The sequence below is a fragment of the Diuraphis noxia genome, unplaced genomic scaffold (assembly GCF_037042655.1).
Source record: "Diuraphis noxia isolate RWA-SAM2 unplaced genomic scaffold, SU_Dnox_SAM2 contig0004, whole genome shotgun sequence".
NCBI lineage: Eukaryota > Metazoa > Arthropoda > Insecta > Hemiptera > Aphididae > Diuraphis > Diuraphis noxia.
Window position 1 is genome coordinate 16047180 of NW_028301714.1, and position 9052 is coordinate 16056231.

The window sequence follows — 9052 nt, forward strand, 5'->3', positions numbered from 1 at the left end:
AAAGTATTTCAAATACTTTTGTTTTTTAAAGTAGGTTTCTAATGATTTATCGTAATATAGACACATAGTAAGTTTATAATAATTTTTATTTTATTTATTATTTATTGTATAAATGTTTGTTACATTTTAAGAACATAATGTTTTCAAAATTTTCATCGGTCATACTGCTTCTTTCTGGTCATGGCTGCTCCACCAACACTAAATATCTGCCCCACTGGAGCACTGCTTGGCAGCTGAGTATTGAATTTAATGAAAAAAAAATGTTCAAAATAAAAAACCAAAGTATTCAATACAAACAAGTACTTAATACAAAAATACTTAAAAAAGTATTTAAAATACCATTCAAAATACTTCATGCTGAAAGTATTTAAAGAGTTATTCAATACTTTACAGGACTGTCTATACTGTTAAAATTGTATAAACTTATGAGCTGATGTTAATGCTCATGATCAACATGATTGATTTATATTCCAAACATCATGTAAAAACTGATAAGAATAATTAACATTCAAAATCAGTTTAATTTTTTGTAGTATTTCTTTAAAAAAAAAAATCTTAGAACTAAAGATACAAATAATTTTTTAAGAACAAATTAGTTCTAGAACATCACAAAAACAGTTGTAATCAAAAATTAAATTAATATTACGTTGAGCGTTAGTCTAGATATATTTGTTATTTTAAAATAAATTCTGATTTTGTTTACTCTTAAATCATTTAAACTGGATTTGAATGATTTGATAGATAATTAGATAACTAGTATTCTATACAGTATACATTTAATATCTTTTATGGAGCAATATTTTTATTGCTTTGTGTCAAATTTATAAATTATATTTCAACAACTGACATATTAATATTAATTATCAAACATAACAATATATTTTAGCACAAAGTTGACAAATATTTTTCCAGCAGTAGGCAAAAAATCATAAACAGAGAAACTTTTTAACTTTAAGTTAATTATTTTTGTTATTAACTTAAGTTACAAATTGTATTGTCGTAACTTAACTTTTTATAAATAATTATCAGAATGATGCAGTGAATTCAGTTTATTTTTGTTTCAAATTATGTGGAATCATCAGACAATTTTATAATTCTTCAACAATTTCAATTTCGGTCATTTATTTGTTAATAATTGTTCATAATAATCTGATATTTACGTTGTTAAATGTCTTGGTAAATGTTTGTACAAATCAAAATACTAGGGTACTTACCTAATGGCTTAAATACTGTAGCTTAAAAAAAAAAAATAAAAAAATTTAACCAAATTAGGCTTATTTTAATTTTAAAATTATTGAGTTAATTTTTTCTTTGTTAACTTTTAACTGAAAGTTTAATTTACTTAAATTATCACAGTTAATTATTGTCATTAACTTGCTCAAATTTATTATATTCCAAATTTAACGTGATTGAAGTACCTATATTACAATTCATTAACCCATTGTGATTTTCTATGGTACACTTTACTCATTTCCTGGTTGTGTTTTCTACTTTATGGTTATTGGTTATATTAACCTTATGTCAAATTTGTCAACTATAGTGATCCTAGTATTCCCATTAAACTTCTGAAAACATATTTGAATTCGTCATGAACTCGCTTGTAAACTACTTTTTCACTTTTTTTTAATTGAACTTCTATCCTGGTTTTAGGCTACAAATCAAATGTTTGCGAGAATCAATGGATGGTGAATTCGAACTACTTTGCAATGAACACGGAACAGTATATCATAATATTCGCAAAGAGAGAAACCACTTAAAAAATTAGTTTTTACATTTTTGATAATGAGCTGAGCTGCTGAACAATGAATGAATAATTATTTTTTAATATGTATATGTGTATGTGTGTTTTTGTGTACCTGCATGGTAAGTAGTCGGAGGAATGCTTCGATATTCAACTTAATTAATTTTTCTGGTTGGATAGTGAATCTAGTATATGTATCGGGAGGTCAATATTCAAAATTCCCTGTAGTTTTCAAAGACACGGGGAGTTGTATTAAAAAAAAAATATTCTTGCATAGGTGATACTTATTGTTATTACCTATAGCTACATGCTTGAAACTTGAAACTTTAAAAATATATCATTATATTTTAAACACACAATGATATTTTCAAATGTAATTTTATTAGAAAAAATTAATATTATAGTAATATTGCTTTATAGTGAAATTATTTACCATAATCAAATACCTAACATCATACAATACATAGGTACTTATTAATTTTCTATAGGTATTGATTCTAAAGTTTTTTTACAATTATCTGAAGAAATGTAATGGAGAACCTTGGGTTGGGTTTTTTAAGCTTAGGTAAAATGACAACAATTTTATGAATCTTCAACTTTATACTTTCATTCAAATTTTCGTGATTTTGGCATATTTCGTAGATATTTGAACTTAAAATGCTTATAAATAAACATTGTGACTAACGATTTTTTATTTTTTTACTACGATGAGTAAAGCTTATAATAAACCTTGTATCAAATTTTAAAGATTTTTGGATAGCCAAATTTTTTTTATATGCATTTCAAAACAAAAAACTTTAAAAAAATCGAAAATTTCAACTCTCTATAAATCACTTAAAAAAGTCAAAATATTTCGAAAATTTAATTGTAAATAGATAACGCTAATATAAACTTTAGGTGAAAATAAGTATTAAAATCAAAGCATTATTTCTACTCCAAAACGTGATGACAGATCCAAAAAAAAAATATTTAAAAAAACAACAGATCTTTGTAAAATCAAAACATTTCTCACCTCATTCAGAATCTAAAATATAATTGTTATCATGTTTATTTAGCATTTAGGTGTTAAAAATGACAAATCAATTCATTGTACTATTATAATATCGTAAATTTAGGAATAACGAAAATACGAAATAGTATATAAGTACCTATTAACTATTAAGTGTTAAGTTTTCTATTTATTTCCTTTTAAAAATTAAACATAAGAAACAGTGACCCTAATACCTATAGTTACTTAGACTTATTATTAGGAAACAAAAAGTTAGTAGATATATTTATAGGTAACTAGGTAAGTATACTAGTTGGCAGATAATAAGGTTACTCAAATTCTAATTTATTTTGAAGTTTATTTGATTTTTAAAAATATAATTTACCATGAAATGTGAATTGTAATTAAAATATTTTAAATTTAAGTTATTTCTAATCACTATGACGTATATCCGTATATGATATATCAGGGGCGGCCAAACGGTCGACCGCGGACAATTTCAAAGTCGATCATGTTAGAATTTATTTTTAGGGACACGCGCACGAATTAATTATTGAATTGTCGATAAGTTTTATCTGTACAATTTTTATCTTTTAATCTGGTTTCTTGTGTCAAATTCAAATGTTTATCGTTCACGAATGTTCATTTGACATTTACTTTATTTCACTGTGTTCATTCGGTCATGCCAAAATAGATCTATTTAGTATTTTGTCATGCATTCGGTATCTGTTGTATTAAATTTATAATAACGTATTTAAGTTCTTTAAAATTTATAATTATGAGTGCACATAAGAAACAAATAACGTACTATCATTTAATGTAGAATGGAAAATGGATTTTTTTTTTACTATGTTGAAAGACAAATGCATATGTTTGATATGATGAGATAATACTTATTGTATGTTTATATCCACTTTATGCAAGTTTGTTTCTTAATAATAATAGTTATTCAATAATAAAAAATTTTCTAGAAAAGTCAATCCTTAAAGGTGAAGTATGTTTTTAGTAGATTGTAACCAAAAAAAGTTTGACCGTCCCTGGGATATATGGTACCTACAACCTACATATGGCAGCATGACTATATATTGATTTGGTAAATTAGATTTAAAATAATTCTTGTGTTTTGAGTTTTTTTTAAAACGTTTTCTGACCTTTTAGTTTTTTTTTTTCAATTATTCCATTTAAAATAATTCATATTTCACTATAAACAACGGGGTTATAACTTTTCTAAACATTTCTTATAATTTAAGGTACTGTAAGGTTCTATACAGTATTGGATATAATACAGTAATATACAAAACAAAAATAAAATACCATATTTTAACATCTTTGGTTAGTTACGACAATCAAAGACTATTTTTTTTTTTATTGGTCCTGAAATTTACAAAGAATTTCTGCTTCGACAACTATGGACCATTAGCGTTGGATTAATTTGTATAATTAGAAAGAAAGAGAAAAAAAAAATTTTTAATTTTTATATACAAAATAAATATGTAAATTTTTGGACATTTTGTGTCTTATATTATGTACATGTCAAAATTGTTGTTGTTAACTTATAATAACTTCAAACACTATTATAATTAGTATCAAGCTATAATAATTATTAAATTATATCAAAGAAAAAATTGTTTTAAATATATTATATTCAAGTCATCAGCAGTGGACACATTTTACACTTTTTTTTTCAATAAAACGAGGTGAACCAACCTACTATTTGTTATTTTTTTATTTGATAAATTATCTACATTCTAGCATAGAATAATATAGGTAAGTATAAGGTATCTACAATATTTATGCCAATAATTGATAATGATTGCGTAGGCAGGTATTATACAAAACTTAGTTATGCTTATTGCCCATATAATACATGTATAAAAAACTGTATTAAATAAAAATGTTAATATTTTACATAGTTACTACCAAAGGTGGGCAAATTAATTATTTTTATCAACTCATAACTTCTTTTTTTTATCTATTATGATTTATGAGGTAATAAAAGAAGAACCCATAATAGCTTTTTCCAGTTTATTTAAAAAGTAATGCTATAAGTAAAAATCATGATAATAGTATAATACTTAGTTATAACTTTAACCAGAGGCGGTTTGAGTATACTGTTTTTGGTGCACTGCACCGCCAATGTTCGGGGGGTGGGTGGTCTTGGTTGAGCATGTGCTGACCGGTATGTTTAATTTTAATGTTCAATAAATGAAAAAAGTAATAAAGTACCTAATCAATGACATATATGATAATCGTGGCTGAAACTATTGAAAGCGTCGAGTTAAGAATATAAGGGCCTTATAATTATAAACTATAAACTTATTAAAAAATATTTATTTGTAATTTCTATTATGATGGTTGGGGGGGGGGGGTGTCTATATATTGTCTTGCACCACTAAGTATTATACATTCAAACCGCCTCTGACTTTAACTGTAGTTAAGACTATAACGTCTATAACATTACTATACCAAGTGCGACCTACGTGGTAAATACAATTTTTTTAATCTAAGTTAATAGGTAATTGTTTTTATATTAACTGTAAGTCTGTAAGCTTTTTTTAGTTCAATATAATGTTTTTTTAACTATTAACTTACAGCTAGGGCTACTTTTTCATACTGCATAGTATAAATATAATATTAAAAACAGCTTTTAAGCTACCTAATATTATATAAAATATGTATTTTATTCTCATCAATACCTATTCTTTTTTAGATACTTACATCTTTTTGTTAATTTGTTACAGTTAATTCTACAGGTGAAATATATTCTGGATCACTTTCACTGTCATATTGTAACAATTCACTTGGTTCATCTTCAGAACAGATGTTATTCGGATGACATAATATTATTAAAATGTTTACAAGTTAACACTAGTTAGTAATCTATATTATGAAACAAGCAGCTTATTAATTGTGTATAAATATTTTCGGTATTTATTACAATAAATTATATTATACCTATTAATTAATACTAATGAATAATGATAGAAAACATAAATATATTATATAATATAATAATAATAATTAAGAGTTAATTATTATCTACTATTCTCATATTTTAATATATTAAAGTACAAATATAAATATAACCAATATCATAATATCTATAAGGTTAAGTTAGGTCAGGTATTTATTAATTAGCCAATGTACTTCTAAGGGCTAAGATATAAAAATAATTTACAATTTTAAAATATTCATAACTCGCTTTAAAATTAAAATTTAATAAAAAACCGATGAGATGCGCTAGATGTCTAAATAATATTGATACCTTTAATTTTTATAAGAGGTTTAATTCACTATAAATTTTAAACTAACGGAGCTAAACTTAAGATACTGCCGTTTTCGTTGGAATATTGAGAAAAATATTCATTGTAAGGATGTTCAACAATTAAAAAAAATTAAATCTATACTTTTAGTAATATTTAGTACAAACTACAAATATAATAATAATAATAATTATGTATACTTGTATTTTTAAATGACAAAATGACTAATTTATAAAAAAAATTAATATGACATTTAGTCATGTATTTTCAAATATCAATACATCAAACCGAATACGCGGGTATAGTAATCATGATAATAGTTTACGCATACTTCCTGCTGACTTTTGTCGATAGATGGGGCTGCCATTATCGTTATTGACGTTTTTGTATATATTTCAGATTTTCAATTCCTCAGGGCTAAGGCTCAAAAGATGTTTTCATTTTTCTATCAATTAATAGAGATCAGTGGCAATCTGGTGGCTTTGATAAGTACATTAATAATTTCATTATTTTCTGGAAAATTGTTTCGGTTTCATTTAGGGGTGTGCCTATATTTTTCGAAAATATTATAACTCAAGTTGAGAACTCAAAATAGTGAATTTTTTTTTGGAGGGGGGGGGCGTTAAAATATGGTTGACCCAGGGCGCAAAAATTGTAAATACGGCCCTGAACTCAACACTCTTAACATGCCACTCGTAATCACGGTTGAAATATTTTGATGCGATTTATTTTCGATGGTGTCTTAAACGGCAACTGTCTACAACCTCGATTACATTGTGTAGAATTCACTCGCTCAGTGACATTTTCGAACTCTAGTTTTTACTTTAATACCAGTCCAATATTATAATTGATTACCTATTAATTGGCGTTAAACTAGATGGTTCACTTGAACTATATAGTTGATATAGCTACTTTACTGCTAACCTCCAACAGTATAATCATAAATTGATTTTTTTGTGAGATGTGAAGGGGGGCTGTACATTTTTTTAGCCCACTTATTTTATAAAACAAAACGCATTTTAAACATATTGATTTCCTATAATCAACGACGGTTAGATAAGACAGCGGTCCACCAAGTTTTAGTTTTATAACCAGTCCTAAAAGAACCATTTTCAAATGAACATTTCTAAATTTATGTGGATTTGACGCAGCGTACCGATAGGTAAATTAATGTATTTAAATTTGTATTATAAAATAATTGCCACTACTATACGATCGGCCTTTTTTTTTAGTGGGCCATCGAGATTTTCTCCGTAGCTCGCCGGTTCAATCCGGGCCTGCCTATAATGTCATTTATTTAACCTATACCAGTTAACAAAGAAAGATGGGTTTCCACTATACAAGTTCGCGTAAATCATTTGCTGTGATTGATTGATTGGTCGGTAATGTTACCACACGATTAATCACACGTTACCGTGATATTGGACATAGCTGAATACAATTTACGTGTAAGCCTTAGATCATAATATGGTTAGGTTACGATACACTATTACATATCACAAGTTTTCGCGGTACCCTAAACACAAATGTAATGGAATGAAGTACTGTTTTCAATATTTTTTACTATCTTGATTACATAATATATGGAAATATCAGACATTTTTCGCGGTACACCGGTTGAGAAACAATGTTATAATATAGGATCGTATTATATTATGATCTAAGATCTAAACGGTACCCACGTATTGTGGACACCCCACCTTAACAAACTAAGCAGTTTTGAGTCTGTAATTATAACGATGCTTATATTATTGGTATTGTAATGTATACCGTTTCTGTGTCCAATTGACAGTTGGATACGGTTCGCCTAATTACCGTATATCGCTATTATTTTTATAATATTCAGAATCTCATCGTTAATTGATAAAACTATACACAGTAACCGACAACCAACTATAATATATTTTGTTTATCAATTAAATATCAACAAACTGACAAATTAAATGATTCAGATTTGTTGGCTAATTAAAAATCTAAGTTTGGTTTAAAAAAAAATTAAGTTTTTAAGATACTCGTTTTAACTTTTGTGCGTGTTAGTTCAACAGCGTGCGAATATTTGAATGCTTGTAATACGATGATGTGCTTATTAAACCTGATTTTTTCACTAGTTCAAAAATACAATTTGAAATGCCCTATAGTTACGATTCTTAAGTGATTTAAGTATACACATAGGTGTCATACCATTATGTGTTTGTAATTTTGTATATTATACATTTTCCCATTTGGCCGTGGGCTGCCAAAGTACCAATATTGTAGAATATTCTATAGTGACCTTGGTAATTGCCGGGTAACTGGGTGGGCGTGGGTCTGATCAACCGCACAGGACGTAAACATTATAATATATAGTGCAGAAATAATTTGCTACTGTGCAGGCCTACAACCTACTTACTTTAGTCGTTAGTACATTATAGACGATATTATATAACCAGCCATATTATGGATTACACAAAACGATTTCACACGCTAGAGAGTAAAATTGCCAGTGAGTAGCGAACATTTCGAGTAGCCGGAATTGATATTCAGGTCGTCAACTTCATAACCGTGGTCGAATGGCGAGTGCACTCAAACCATAGACCTATTACTTTACTAATAGTATAAGGGTATGACTTCAATACAAGGCGAGTATAGATTATTACGAGTTTGGTGTAGTTTGCTGTGACTTTGTTAGTGAATATTACAGAATTCGCAGGTGAATATGTAGCTAGCTATAAGTATATATTAAATTCTCGCCTACAGTATAGTTTCTACACTACCATACCGAGTATTAATGACACTGAAAGATATTTATGCGAAAACAGTATTTGTTCTTTTCATTTCTGAAACTGCAAAAAAATAAATAGTTATTTTAGAAATACCTACTTTTTCTTTAGACATTTGTTGAAAATGTCAAGTGATTTCCTAGTAATTTATACTGATTTTTTTAACAACAATTTAGAGCCGAGAATTTACGTAATGCCTTAATTTCATTGTTATCATGCTGGTAACTTCATTATATTACGTGGTATTGGCCATGTATACCATCGACCATTTACTACCTATGTAATAGTTAATAGGTAACTA